Genomic DNA, 15,908 nt, shown 5'->3' on the forward strand with positions numbered 1-15,908 from the left:
GATTGTCCACCTTGTATCCCACTCAGTCACCTTGTCCACCTTGAACTGCCATTGCTCCCCTTCCTATGTCCCCATGGACAATGCACCTGTGCTACAAAGAGACTGGAACAATGTCCTGGACTTTCCTCCATCATCACCCCATTCAATTGCACTTCCCCTCTATATTTTAGCAATACAATAAACACCCTTGGACAGAAATCGACTACTAGTATTTCATGTATTGCACAACTGTATTGATTGAAATAGCTACAACCATTGCAAATGAACTGTACATAGAATGAGCATAGAATTAATGACCTGTAGCTGGCTGTTGTGATCACAACCAGGAGAATGTGTCATCTCACCAACATCAGCAAAATGAATATCCAGAGCTAACAGTAAGTAGGGCAAATAAATGGGTAATGCCAGCATGGCAATGCCACACAGAATACAACAATAGTCATAGAAGTGTAAAGTTGCACTGTCTCACCTGTGTGTCATTGGAAGTACTGACATATCACAGATGTTCTGTTGTTCACATCCTCATCCTCTGCCTCCTCATCCTCACTGTCCTGAGGGTCCACTTCTGCCACAGGGGCATCTCCAGTCTCATCCTCCTGCAGAAAAGATACATGCTATCTGAGGGCCACGTTGTGCTACATGCAGCATGCCACTACTATCTGGCAGACCTTCGTGGGTGAGTAGCACAGGGATCCACCTGGCAGATGGAGGCACCTGAACCTGGCCTTCAGGAGGCCAAAGGTCCTTTCAATGATCCTTCTGGTTCACCCATGTGCTTCATTATAATGTTCTTCTGTCCTTATCCTGGCATTCCTCACAGGGGTTGGCAGCCATGATAGGTTTGGGTAACCAGAGTCACCTGCAAATATTGAGGGACAATATTTAGCCACACATTATCCTATATGGCTAACACCATAGGCATACACCAACATATACTGGGTGGGAACCGGGCTCACCTATTAGCCATGCCCTGTACCTCTGTAGTTGGGAAATCACATTTGGGACGCTGCTATTCCTCAGGACAAAGGCATCATGCACCGACCCAGGATACTCAGCATTGACGTGGCAGATGTACTGGTCCGCCTAGCACACCATCTGCACATTCATGGATTAGAAACTCTTATGATTCCTAAACACCTGTTCATTCTGGCGGGGGGCACAAATTCAATATGTGTTGCATAGAATCTGGCCTTCACAGTGGCCAAATCCTCAACCTGGGGGAAAGCAATGTAGCTGCACATGTGTTTTATCAGGGCAGACAACACTTGTGTTAATACGTTTGAGAACATTGGCTGTAACATTTCTGCTGCCAAGACCATTGTAACTTGGAAAGAGACAGTTGCAAGGAAATGGAGCACTGATAGCACTTGCACAAGCGGGGGGATCCTAGTGTGGTGACGGATAGCAGATATCAGGTCAGGCTCCAATTGGGCACACAGCTCTGTGATTGTGGCCCTGTCCAGTCTATAGGTGAGTATAATGTGCCTGTCTTCCAGTGTAGCCAACTCCACCAGGGGTCTGTACACGGGGGTATGTCTCCATCTCCTATTCATCTGCAGGGGATAGTATCTAAGGGACACAAGAGTGAGTAGGGTGTCACAAACTGAACAATGGAGCTACAACAGCAGTCCGCAATGCGCAAACATGTTACGGGACAGTGTAATTAGTGCCTATTTATCCTGTGACGCAGCAATAATTGATAGGCCTGTTCACCCCCACTGAAATGGCGACTGCCTGTCCTGTGTGTAGGGACAGGTAGAAGTGAGGTAATGCCGCTGACTGTAGGCTGTCGTGAACCGCCGGGCAATTCCTCATTGGTTAATATTGGGCCCTATGGGGTACAGTGGCCAATGATGATCTACGCCGGTGGTGACGGTACGCACCGCCATGGACGAGACCGCCATTTTCTATCTGATTCCACACTTGTTTCCTGACCTTCCAACACTGCATGTGCTGCTGTGACCTGTGTCTGGAACCTACCATGTCCCGTGTGACTGGGGAAAAGGCCCCAGCCTTCACTTCGGAGGCGTTGGAGCAACTGGTGAATAGGGTCCTACCCCAGTACGGACTGCAGTATGGGACTCCAGACCAACAGGTGAGTACACTGTGGGCACGATGCATGTGGCATAAATGCATGGAGTTGTGGGTGAAGGCCTTGTGTAAGGGGTGTGGATGGATGTCCTCTTGGCGGTGTACATGTTGTGGGCTGGTCTATGTGTGTGCCAATGTGATGCAAACGGGTATGGTGGGCCATTTGTGTGACAGGCTGGACTGTTTGTCTAATGGTGTTCTCCTGTCTGTATTGTCTTGGTAGGTCAGCGCCCATCAAAAGAAGGGAATATGGAATGCCATTGCCAAGGACGTGCGGACCCTGGGGTCTATGGCAGGCAGAGCACCCACTGTCGCAAGCGGTGGGAGGGCCTGGACACTGGGGATGGCCTCCCAACGAGGACCCTGACCCCCCTGGTGGCCTGCATACTGGCGGTGGCCTTCCCTGAGCTGGAGGGACACTTGAGGGCATCACAGCAGCCACAAGGGGGAGAGTACAGTGGCTATCATTACAACTTATGGATGGTGGGGTGGTATTCGGGTGGTGGTTGTGTGTCCTTGGGTGCCCCTACGCCAGGCCAGACATAGCAGCTAGGTCCTCTATTGGCTAAGGGTTTGAATGTGAAATACTGCTTACCTAGCTTGTTAGTGCTCACTCCTGGGCAGGGCTCTGTTGGTCCCAGGTGTGCTGCAGTTGGCAGTGTGTGCCCCTCCTCATTCCTTGGTGACCAGACATTTCACTGGTTGTGCCATGCATAGTGCGTAGGCCTGCTCCCTGTGTGTGAGGGTGCTGTGTACACCAACTGTGGTGTTGGTGCAGTCATTGTCCCTGTGTATCCTTTGTCTCTCTCCCCCTCTTTCATGTTTTCTCATCCTGTCCTTATGTGCATTAGCATCATCTGGCAGAGGAGCAAAGGCACCGGTGACAGAGGGAGCTGCATCCCACAGGACTGTGGAGGCAGAGTCCACCGACGCCCAGGGCACCAGTGGGATGGAGGGTGAGGGGAGCACCACAGCGGACCTGGAGGGGACATTACAGACTCTGATACCTCCTCTGATGGGAGCTCCCTGTTGGTGGTGGACACCTCTGTGACCACCCCAGCTGCAGGTACAGTCGCCACCCCGTACCAGCACCGCCCTCCCAGTAGCCCCTCAGCGAGTTGCCCGTGTCCGTTCACCCAGGAGGGCCCTGCCCCAATAAGCCCTGCTGCCCTGAGTGAGGAGGCTATTTACCTCCTGAGATCCATCTCTGTAGGGCAAACTATCATTGTGAATGCCATGCAGGGGCTGGCAGCCCAGATGAAGCAATCAAATGCATTCCTGGAGGGCATTCACGGTAGATTGGTGGCCCAACAGAGATCGATTCAGGCTTTGGCATCCTCTCTGATGGCAGCCATTGTCCCTGTTTCAACCGTCTCCCTTTCAACTTCCACTTCCCAGCCCCATTCTCCTCAACCCCAACTCATCCCAAGCACACAGGCAGACAAGCATGCACACAAGACAACACCCAAGAGTGTCACAGGCAAACACAAGCACCACACTACATCCCACAGGCACTCACATAAACACCATTTAGTTCCAGACCCGACAACGTCCACTATCTCCACTGTCTCCCCCTCCTCCTCCACCTCCCACCCAGTTGCGTCTACACTCACACCTGCATGCACTACATCAATATCTACTACCAGCATCATCACCACACCAAGCAGAACACACACCTCTCTGGCAGACACCTCCGCAACATCCATGCACGCTTCCCCTGTGTCCTCTCCCACTGTGTCTGTTCCCCCTCCTAAAGTACACAAACATAAGCACTCAGACACCCAACAGCCATCCACTGCACAACAGCATACAGCCCATGCACATGCACCCAAATCCAGCAGACAAACACCTCCAGCAACCACTATGTCATCCTCCACTCCCATTACCCCTCCGTCTTCCCGCCACAAAGTCCCTAAAAAGCTTTTCCATTCCCAGATTGACCTCCTCCCTACCCCTCCCATCTCCCCATCCCACACATAGGGGCAGAGTAGCAAGGACCCAGCCAAGCACCTCTGCCAAACAGTCCATGGGTCCAGTGGTAGCACCACCTAATCGTGGTGGTAAGGATTCAAGGCCAACAATATTGAAGGGGAAGGAGCCTGCAGCAGCTGCAAAGAAGAGGAAGGAGCCTGCAGAAGCTGCAAAGAAGGGGAAGGAGCCAGCAGCAGCTGCAAAGAAGGGAAAAGAGCCTGTACCTGCTGGGAGGAAGGTGGCAGGAGCCTGCACCCGCTGCAAAGAAGGGGAAGGAGCCTGCACCACCAGGCAGAGGAGGGAAAAGCCCATCCACCAATGCCAGGAAGGGAAAGAGATCCCTAATCTATGAGCAGGAGGAGAAGAGGCAATCTATGCCAGTGGAAGCTGACAGCCAAACATCGCCACCACCAGCAGCTGTCACAGGGCCCCCACCGCAAGCCATGGTTGTGCAGCCATCAGAGAGTGCAGGGGCTGAGCAGGATCCTCCCACAACCACCACCACAGTGCAGCCACCAGAGGGTGCAGGGCCTGAGCAGGAACCTCCCACAACCACCACCACAGTGCAGCCATCACCGCCGGCGGACGCCATATAATCCAGCCTCCAAGGGCTGCTGTGCGGCCTGCCCCCACCAGAACTAGTGGGCAAGACACCCACTTGAGAGACTGTGGCCTTGCACTCCTGTCAGCGAGACCGGATCCTTGGGGTTTGTGCCTGTTCCCAATATGTCCACCTCTTGGCAGCTCCAAACTCGACTATCAATCATAGCACAGAGTTAAAGAATGGCCAAGCGGGGGATGGAGTTTAGGTTGGGAACAGTGGGGAAGGAGACCTGTGGAAGCAAGAGTTAAGAACACAATAGCAAGGTCATTCACATTAATCTTCATGAACTTTGTTTTAATTCTTTATGCTCTAATAACATGAGAGATCAAGAACTTTTCAATAACGTGAACTTTTTATAATGATATAATCTGAACATTGAACTCTCTCAAGTTAATCCTTAGAATAGCAATTACATCACAACAAGAGTCAATGAGTACATTCGTTCCCAGAGAAGTAACTGCTACAGGATTCATGAATGATACTGTAGAATTGGCAAACTGACTAAACTTTTTTTATCTTGAAAGATCACACTCTGTTTGATCTAAGTTTCAAGATTCAATTGCCCAGAAGTTATTGCGCACCTTATTGCCAGACTGCGTATCAAGATTCAAGTACCTGGAATGATCGCACGCTCTGCCGATCTGAACTGCAAAGGTTAATTGCCAAGAATGAATCACACACACTGTTGCCGATTCAACCATCAAGATTCACATGCCTTGAAATGATCGAGCACTCTGCCGATCCGAACTGCAAGGGTTAATTGCCAAGAATGAATCGCGCACACTGTTGCCGATTCAACCATCAATATTCAAATGCCTTGAAATGATTGTGCACTCTGCTGATCCGAACTGCAAGGGTTAATTGCCAAGAATGAATCACACACACTGTTGCCGATTCAACCATCAAGATTCAAATGCCTCGAAATGATTGCGCACTCTGCAGATCCGAACTGCAACAGTTAAGTGCCAAGAATAAATCACACATGCTGTAAATCACAAAGCCAAAAACTCAAATGTTTCTAGAAACGGAGTTGAGGGCCTACCCCGAACTCATGCTTACCACCCTGCTTGAAGATCAGCAAGATAATGAGGACAGGGCCAGGAACTGTCAAAGTAGGCCTCCGGAACAGGGGCCCAGGAAAATACTGCTGCTCTGCACCGGGACCTTTAAATAGTGAGCACGTGGAGCTGGGTACCTTAAATAGACCCAAGCCCCACCCACATGCCACACCCAGCCAGGCTGCAGGAAAGGCTTGAAAATGAACAGGCTTGAAAATGAACAATACATTACAAACAGCATTAATGATATTTCAAGATAAATACCTGCAATGCAAAATGTTAATATACAATATCAGCACACAATGCATGAATTATTACATTACATAAGGTTTGTCATTTTCCATTATGTTGCCCGTAGAGCGTGCACTGTCCTGGTGTTGAATATTCCGCAGGACAAAAAGCAATGGGCATGTTGCCCCCTCCAGAACCAGTGGAGAAGACACCCACTCAAGACACTGTGACCTTGCACTCCACAGGACAAAGAGCAATGGGCATGTTGCCCCCTCCAGCACCAGTCCGGAAGACACCCACTCCAGAGACTGTGGCCTTGCACTCCCCAGGAAAAAGAGCAATGGGCATGTTGCCCCCTCCAGAACCAGTTGGGAAGACACCCACTCCAGGGACTGTGGCCTTGCACTCCCCAGGGCAAAGAGCAATGGGCATTTTGCTCCCTCCAAAACCAGTGGGCTTGTTCCTGCATCCGGCTGAGGTGCCCTCCCTCCCCCTGAGGTGCCTGCCTATTTGATAATTGATGCCCCTGCAGTGTTCTATCCAGATTGGTTCAGGATTTGAGTGGGGCCTTGGACTGTGCCCTGTGGCCATGTGGGCCCTTTGAACTATGAACTGGGCAGTGTCCCTTTATTATACACGTGTACAGACCTGTTTCATGGCCAAATCAGATTTTTCATTTTATTGTTTGACTGATTACAATCATTTTCATAAATTCCTATTGCCTTTGCATTATTCTGAAGATTTTTGTGGTAAAATAGTTTTTGTAATGCATATGGTTGTGTGTATGGCATGTGTATGTCGGGTGTGTGGTACGTGTGTGTCACTCGCGTTTTCCTCCCGCCCTCTCTTGTGTGCTAGGAGGCTGTACTCACTGTCATCTTCTTTGCCGGCGTTGGTGTTCCAGGTGGAGCATAACGTAGAAGATCATTGGAAAGACTTGTAGTTTGGGTTCCGTGGTGGCGTGGTTCTTCCATGTGTCTCCAATGGTGAGTGCTTTCCCTTCTCTGATGTGTTTTTGCCAGGCTTTTGATGGTGTTGGTACTGCCCTGGAAAAGGTGGTGGAATGGTGTGTCAAAATATGGTGGGTGGTACTTTGTCTTCCGCCTGGCTGTAGGCGGCTACCGCAGTTGTGACTGTTGTTTCCACCCTGGCGGTCGGTGTGGTACATTGGCTGTCTATGGGAGATATCACTGCCATGGCCATGATTTGGCTGTACTTATTGCCAGCCTTTTGGCGGTATTACCACCACTTTGTCACCGACCACCAGGGTCGTAATGAAGGCCATAGTTTGGAATTTTGTATTAATTTATTTTAAATGTAATTAGTAATGTTACATTTATTAGTGGGCTGTTGGTTCTAGGGGAATAGTATGGAAGTTAATTGAATTATGTTATATGTAGAGAGTGAAATGTTTAAAATACACCACTTTTAAGATGGCAGTATTTTTTTCTGTTTTTAGATGATTTTTTGTAAATGATATTTTTGACACAATATTTTTATAACTTACATTATAATTATAGCATCATAATATTTTTGGCAACAATTATTTTGACACAGTATTCCTGTAGCTCAATAATTGTAGAAGCAATATTTTGTCAATGATCCAAGCAGCCCAGACTGTCGACTCTGGTCTCCTGGATGAGAAGAAGTGGAAGAAAGAGCATGTGGTGATCGAGGGGAGCTGAAGTGTTACTAGCAGGATTAGTAATGGTACAAGCATCATGGTGCTGAAATCAACTGATGAGTCAATTTAGGTACTCTATAGCACCAGTACCTTCTAATTCAAAAACAGCCAACAGGTGCAATCATGAGCAATGTAGTTAAGTGAAGAGAAGGTGGGACCAATATAGTTATTTTCAATCATCTCAAAAGCTTCACATTCTTTCAAGTATATTATTAAAGGTAAATGCTTAAAATAATGTTAGCAGTCAAGTGCATATAGGCCAATATTTTTGCCTCCAGACAGAATGAAAAAAAGTGTTTTTGTTAACTGGAGGATGGGCATAACTATCTTTTGGTGCTGAAAGTGCAGTGGTGCCAGGCCACAGAGTCCTCAGGGGCCCATTGAACCCTGATAATTGCTATATTTTACAACCCCAACAACAGTCCAAGGAGTCATTTTCCTTTCTTGCACTAGGGCCCATGGCATCCTTGCTACATTTACTGAATTGGAGTCTGCTTTGCTCTAGTTAAAAAAGGAATGCAAAACAATATACTTGATATTAGAAATTGGGTTTCTGGTTGGCAGAGGTATACACCCTGTCCAATCAGGAACCACATTCCAAGTCAGGGTAAGTCAATTACACACCCTAAATTAACCTGTGCTCAACCCCTGGTGGCCTGGCACAGAGCAGTCAGACTTAACTTAAGAGGCAATGTATAAAGTATTTGTGAAAAACAGTAAAACAGCGAAAACACACACAAAAAGATACCATTTGCACTCAGGAGTAAAACAAGATCAAAATGACGAGAATCTAATAATCAGAAGTCAAGATTTAAATTTTTTGAACTTTTAAAGATTAAACTGAAATGCAGTACTTAAAAACATAAAGCGGGGCTATCTGGTCACGCTAAATATTTGAAGTCACTTTGGGTTCAAATAAGTTGGGTCCAGTCCATTCTTAGCAAAGCAGAGGACAGCAAGCAGCAGGGCTCCACAGGCAGAGAAGCAGTTCTTCTAGAGCACCAGTTGAGAATGGCAGTCCTTGTAGCAGCAAAGCAGTCCTTCCTCCTGGCAGAGTTCTTCACTGGTCCAGCTGTGTACTGAGTTGGTAGGGTCAAAAGTCCAGTACTTCTACCCAGCTGGGCCTTTGAAGTGGGGGTGACTTCAATGAAGGGGCTTTGAAGTGCACAGAGGTCTTTTTTTTCTTCCCTGGCTCCAGACTCACCACAGGGGTATTCAGTCCTTTGTGTTAAAGCAGGACACTGCCTCTCCCATCCTGCCCAGGTAGCACATCAGGCCCATCAGTCACACATAAGCTCCCTTTGTGTGTGGCTGTCTTGAAGGAATGCACAAAGTCCAGTTGTCACCCAGCTCGTAAGTGCATTGGAGACAGGCCGCAGGCACCCAGGGCTAAGAGCAGGAAGATGCCAACTTTCTAAAAGTAGCATTTTCAAAATTATTAAAATAAATCTGACCTTACCATTAAAGAGTACCTCTTATTACAATTCCATTCGTACTAAACATGACCTCCCTACTCAATTTCAATTGGGAATTGCAGCTTATTAAATGTAATAAGGAATCACCGATGTTAACATATGAGAAGGCTAGGTCTCATAGTAGTGAAAAGTGAATTTGTAAATTTTTCACTACAAGGACATGTGAAACTTAAAAGTATATGTCCTGCCATTTATTTACATAGCACCCTGTCATTTGGGCTACTTAGGGTATACCATAAGGGTGACTTATATGTAACAAAACTGAAGTTTAAGGCTTGGTGAGAGGTTTAAAGGTCAAGTGGACATAGCAGTGTAGCTGCAAAGACAGGCTCTGCAATGCCAGGACTGAGACTTGAGTGAGTGGCACAAGCAGTGCTGCAGTCCCATTAGCAGCATTTAATTTACAGGCCCTGAACACAGATAGTGCACTTCACTAGGACCTATAAGTAAATTAAATATGCCATTTGTGTGTGTACCAAACAAATGGTGTTTATGGGAGAGAGCACATGCCCTTTATCACTGTAAAGAAATTATCAAAAATGTGAGGCAAACAGGCAAACGTTTGGAGAAAACACACTCTAAGGCTGGCAGATCTAACACTTGATTTTTTTTTTTTTTTTGCATATTAAATCTTCCTGTCTTCTGAAAGTGGATATTTTATTTGTTTTCTTTCTATACATAAGAAGACTCATATTTCTGCTCTCAGAAGAGGTCTTGTATCCACACTGAATGATTAAACACACATTCCCGCTAACCAGCCCACAAATAATGCTCGATGAATTTGATGTTGTAGAACACCTCATCTCCTGGCATGACTACGTGCCTGTCATGAGTCAGCATTGCCGGTGGGCGTCTGCTGTTTGTTTACCAAGGCGTACACAACGCTAGTGAATACCTATCTCTCTTTATGGACGGTAAGCAGGACGAGCGTTAGCCGCGCCTCAAGTCAGCAGCTGTCACAGGGCCTATGCAAACCAATAAACTATGAGTATATTCTCGGGACCTCAGCACAACTGTCGAAGTAAACAATTCTTCTTAATAGAACTATGTAAGAAGATGCATATAAATACAGATTTTAATACAGCTCTTTCAGGAATAAGTCAGCCCATATATCTATATAGCTTATTTCTAATCAAAAGAGTCTTCCCAATGCTTTAAAATAACAGGACCTGCCAACGCCAGCTAATTGTTGGTATAGAATAAATTAGCATACATTTGAATGATAGTTCTGTCAAACAACAGCAATCAGTGAAAATATATTTGTACGTATTTTCATTTCTGTAATCTGAGCAAATATTCATTTTAAAAATACAATTGTTATTTAATGTAAAACAGACATTAAAAATCAAGATGTGTGGGGATCATTTTCGAAATCCATCAAAAGCTCGCATTCCAGCAGGTTAATTTTGTCTTGCATCCTTCTGAGTGGCAAAAACACCATAGATGTTATGTACCTTGTGGCAAGAAGTGTTATATAAAGCCAGTAACTTCCAGGTTTTTTTTGTTTGATTTTAATTGATATACTTTCTGCTTGGATCTTACACCCTAATACAGTTGACACGTACTTTAAAAAAAAGTATTTAAAAAATCATAAAAGGTCTTTAAAAAAAATTAGTATGAACAATAATAAAAGATACCAATAAAAACTAGAGCATAACAAAATAGGTGAGAGCAGAATGTCTGTTGGAATTGAATAGCTAAATGCAAAGGTTGTGTATTGATTTACACATTTATATTATTTAGTGTTCAGCCAAGCACAACACCAGATCTAATGTATTTGGTCTAGTAAGTTAATGTGAGACTAAAACAAAAAAATGACAACATGGCCTGTTAGAAAACTGATCTTGTCAGTTGATGTCAACAGTTCAGAGAGTAAATGCATCTGAATGTTCATAAAGAAAAACTAAACACGAAAAATAGTTAATGAAATGCTTGAATTGATCTATGCCACAGGTAATTTATGAGGACCACATTTTATTTCATTCTTTTGCTTAATATGCCACTGCACACAACTTCTAACCGTTTTCAAATCATCATTGTTCCTTCTTGAATAGGAACAATGCAGCCTGAGCTGCTAGGCCATGTTCCGCTCTGAATGGAAACAAAAGATATCTTAGAAGGTTTCAGATTCATTGAACACTCTGTTATGTACAGTTAGAGCCCATAGAAAAGTGAACAATGGGACACATGTCTGAGCATAACTCTTGTACTTAGGTATCCCACTCAGAAAAAGACTTAAGTGATGGGTGCATTGCTAGAATTCATCCTATGAGTGGAATGCTTGAATTAATTTATGTCGCTGGAAATTGCTTGGGCGCTTTCCAGTTTTTTTTTTTTGCCTACTGAGCCACACAGATATTGACCATCTGTTAGAAATGGGATCTTTGGTTGGCAGTCAGGTTACCCCCTGTCCAAGCAAGGACCCTCACTCTTTTCAGGGTAAAGGAGAATCACCCTCAGCTAACCCCTGCTCACCCCCTTTGTAGCTTGGCACGAGCAGGCAGGCTTAACTTCAGAGTCTAGGTGTAAAGTGTTTGTACCAACACACACAGTAACTTAGTGAAAACACTACAAAATGACGCAACACAGGTTTAGAAAAACAGGAAATATTTATCTAAACAAAACAAGACCAAAATGACAAAAAAACAACAGACACAAGTCAAGTTATTGATTTTAAAAGCACAACACTGTTAGGATTGAAAAGTACCCAGGTAGCGTCAAAATAACATGCACTGGCAAGTGTGTGTCAAGCAAGGTTACTGATGCATCGATTTCTCACTCGCAAGCAAGACCGTGCATCGTTTCTCTGTCTCCATTCGGGTCAGCATGCGTCGTTTTTCCTCTCTGCAGGAGAGCGATGCATCGATCCGGGCAAGCACTCGGGTCTGGGCAGGCGTTGCATTTTTTTCCGCACCCAGCAAGATTTGCATTGAAAATCCTGCCGCATGGTATCAGCAAAACCGCGCTGTATGGTTTGTGATGTTACCAGCCTCCGTTAGTGGTGTTTCACGTTGTTTCTCCGGCCGTGTTCATCGATCTTTCAGCCGCGCTGCAGGCGGAGTCTCGATTTCAGCCGCAAAGCCGGTGCGCGTGGTTTCTTCAGCCGCATCTCGGAGGTTGCGTCAGAAATTTCCCCTCACAGCAGTCTGTGCGTGGATTTTCAATCTTGGTCTGACAGCTTCACCTGTCAAGGCCCCAGGAACTGGATAGGGCACCACTTGGCAGGGCAAGAGCCTCAGCAAAGAGTCCAGGTGCTGGCAGGGGAAGTCTTTGATAGCCCTGAGACTTCAACAACAGGAGGTAAGCTCAGGACAAGCCCTTGGAGATTTCTTTACAAGCAGGAATGCACAACAAAGTTCAGTCTTTGTTCCCTTTCACCAGGCAGAAGCAGCAACTACAGGATAGCTCCACAAAGCACAGTCACAGGCAGGGCAGCACTTCTCCTCAGCTCTTCAGCTCTTCTCTGGGTAGAGGTTCCTCTTAATTTCCAGAAGTGATCTAGAAAGTCTGCAGTTTTGGGTGCTCTTCTTATATCCATTTTGGCCTTTGAAGTAAGCTTACTTCAAAGGAACGTCTCTCTTGTTTGTGAAATCCTGCCTTGCCCAGGCCTGGCCCCAGACAAACACCAGGGGGTTGGAGACTGCATTGTGTGAGGGCAGGCAAAGCCCTTTCAGGTGTAAGTGACCACTCCTCCCCTCCCTCCTAGCACAAATTCCTCATCAGGATATGCAGGCTACACCCCAGCTTCCTTTGTGTCACTGTCTAGAGAGAAGTGCAAACAGTCCAACTGTCAAATTAACCCATACAGGAAATCCACAAACAGGCAGCGTCACAGAATGGTTTAAGCAAGAAAATGCCCACTTTCTAAAAGTGGCATATTCAAACACACAATCTCAAAACCAACCTTACTAAAAGATGTATTTTTATATTGTGAGCTAAGAGACCCCAAACTCCACATGTCTATCGGCTCCCAAAGGGAATCTATGCTTTAATCATATTTAAAGGCAGCCCCCATGTTAACCTATGTGTGAGATAGGCCTTGCAACATTGAAAATCGGATTTGGCAGTATTTCACTGTCAGTATATGAAAACCATATTAGTATATGTCCTACCTTCAACATACACTGCACCCTGCCCATGGGGCTACCCAGGGCCTACCTTAGGGTTGTCTTACAGGTACGAAAAGAGAAGGTTTAGGCCTGGTAAGTGGGTACACTTGCCAAGTCGAATTGAGAGTTTCGAACTGCACACACAGACACTGCAGTGGCAGGTCTGAGACATGATTACAGGTCTACTCTTGTGGGTGGTACAACCAGTGCTGCAGGCCCACTAGTAGCATTTGATTTACAGGCCCTGGGCACCTCTAGTGCACTATACTAGAGACTTACCAATACGTCAGATATGCCAATCATGGAAAGCAAATTACATACACATTTTATATGTGAGCACTTGCACTTTAGCACTGGATAGCAGTGGTGGTAAAGTGCCCAGAGTAGCAAAAACAGCAAAAACAGAGTCCAGCAGCACATCAACAACCTGGCAAACAGAGGCAAACAGTTAGGGGCGACCACGCCAAGAATGTTAAGTCTAACACCATCCATATACAAAGATGCCTTTCCCCAGCTCCAATAGTAACGGTTCAGGACAATCCCTTAGCCCATGTCTCCCATGAACAGGAACTCAAGCAATCCAAGCCCAGTTTAAATCATGGTGAGAGCAATCTGCAAGGTGCATTTTGAACACTGTGGTACAATGGGCTACAAGACCCAGGTCTGAGCATCTGCAACATGCTTAGTGCATCTTGTCAAGAAAAACAAAAAGGTGGTGGGTAGAATAATTTTCAGCAACTAGTAAATAATTTGGGCCACAAATAAAACAAAAATGTGAAGTTTGGATTGTTTTAAATTTTCTTCTAGTAATTGTTTTGGGTCATCCAAGCCATGCCCTGTCCCAAGTCCATGCTGCACGGAGCCCAATGCAGTGTGTAGTGGCCTCTGTTAAAAAGGTGCCTGTTGAAGAAGCATGCCTAATCCACTGATTCTTCAGCTTAGGTATATCATTGCAGGAGTAATGCGATTAAAACGTTTGAGACCAAAGATGACTCAGACTGCATGATGCGGAGCTCTTCTCAGTTTGTCCACTGTCTTGATCTGCTGCCCTAGCATAGAACTGTTGTACTATCCCAGGTGGGGCATTTCTACTGTGCAAGCGATAGGGTGCTGTAAAAAAATGCAGCATACCCTATGCTAGAGTAGCAGGATACAGGAAGCCATTCAATACAGTGTTGAGTCAGGAGATTCATCATATACTTGCATTAAACAAGCCCAGGAAACTTTGTGTTGGATTAGGGAAAAGTTGGTGGCCCCATTTGCCAGTGGCCAGTTGAAGGAAATGGCAGAAGAGTTCCCCAGGGCGAAGAGCATGGCAGCAATTTAGTCAGAGCAAGCTATTGTGCAACTGATGGATTCCAAGAAGAACCCCTGGTCACTCTCAGTAGATTTCTTTTCTTGGCCTCCAGATCATGAAGTATCATGAAGGTATAGCCACCAGTCATGCTGATCAGAGAAAACATATTGGTGTCCAATTAAATACTCCCTTACATTATATTGACAGAGGAGCACATTTTGGACATGCAATCAGTCTTGCTGGAGGTCTGACAGGTTAGTTTGCATATTCCATAGACCCACTGCCTTATTTTGCCTTTCTTGCCACACACAAAGATGAGCTTCATAGTTTGCAAACTATAGGTTCTTACTATGAACTACCTCAGTACAGAACAGATGTACCAACATGGTAGCAAGAATCACAGTTCTAATGCTAATAGCAAAATGATAAAATTATTAACAAAGTAGCCTACCAACAAAAAATATTAACACACAAGATTTGGTGAACAACAACCGGTTAATTTCCCATCTTTTTGTATTAATTGTAAATTAATGGTAAAAACATATTTAAAGGAGATTAATATATGCACCCACTGAACTCAAATGAGCACCCTAATGAAGAATGATCTAATGAAGTCTAATTTACATTAAAGGTGGATGGTTTTTTAAATGATTCATTAAGGGGAGATCATTATTGAGGATACTAAAACAAAATAATTATATTATTCTGTATTGACAGTGCCACAAATATATTATTCAATAATGCATTCCATCTCTTAACCCTCTGATTACATCACAGTTAAACGTTTCCTCGAGTAATTGTCTTTTACAAAAAAGGGAGAAATCCATTAACTGAGACTTCGACCATAATACTTCTAGCTATGTTGAACCACACTTGAGTTCAGTTTACTGTAAAAATCATTCTATTATACCGTAAGGAAAACCTTAACAGCATCTTGTCAGTCAGCAAGTGAATCTCTACAAGCATACATTTACACCAATAACTCTTTATCCAAGAATATAAATCCCAAAATGTAAATGAAAGGATGTTTGGGGGAAATTACTAATCACTTTTATTTGGTTGCATGTCAGTAGGGGGATCATTGTTTTGTGGAGGTGTGGGGGCAGACAGAGACACAAGACAAGAACTAGACCGTTCAATGTAAGTGTGATCAGTTTAGTAGCGTGTGTTCGTGCACGTGAGTATACATGGACACACACACACTCTAGCACACACACACCCGCCCCCCCCCACACACACATGTACTTTAAGAAAATCCTTTAAGAATGTTAATGTAAAAAAAGCATAGTTAATCAGCTGTGCTCAGTATATTTTCAGGTTATCATAGTACCTCCCAAAAAAGTATACACTATTTGTAAATTTTAGAAAAATGCTCTAAGACTATACAA

This window comes from Pleurodeles waltl, chromosome 8 (assembly GCF_031143425.1).
Source record: "Pleurodeles waltl isolate 20211129_DDA chromosome 8, aPleWal1.hap1.20221129, whole genome shotgun sequence".
Taxonomy (NCBI): domain Eukaryota; kingdom Metazoa; phylum Chordata; class Amphibia; order Caudata; family Salamandridae; genus Pleurodeles; species Pleurodeles waltl.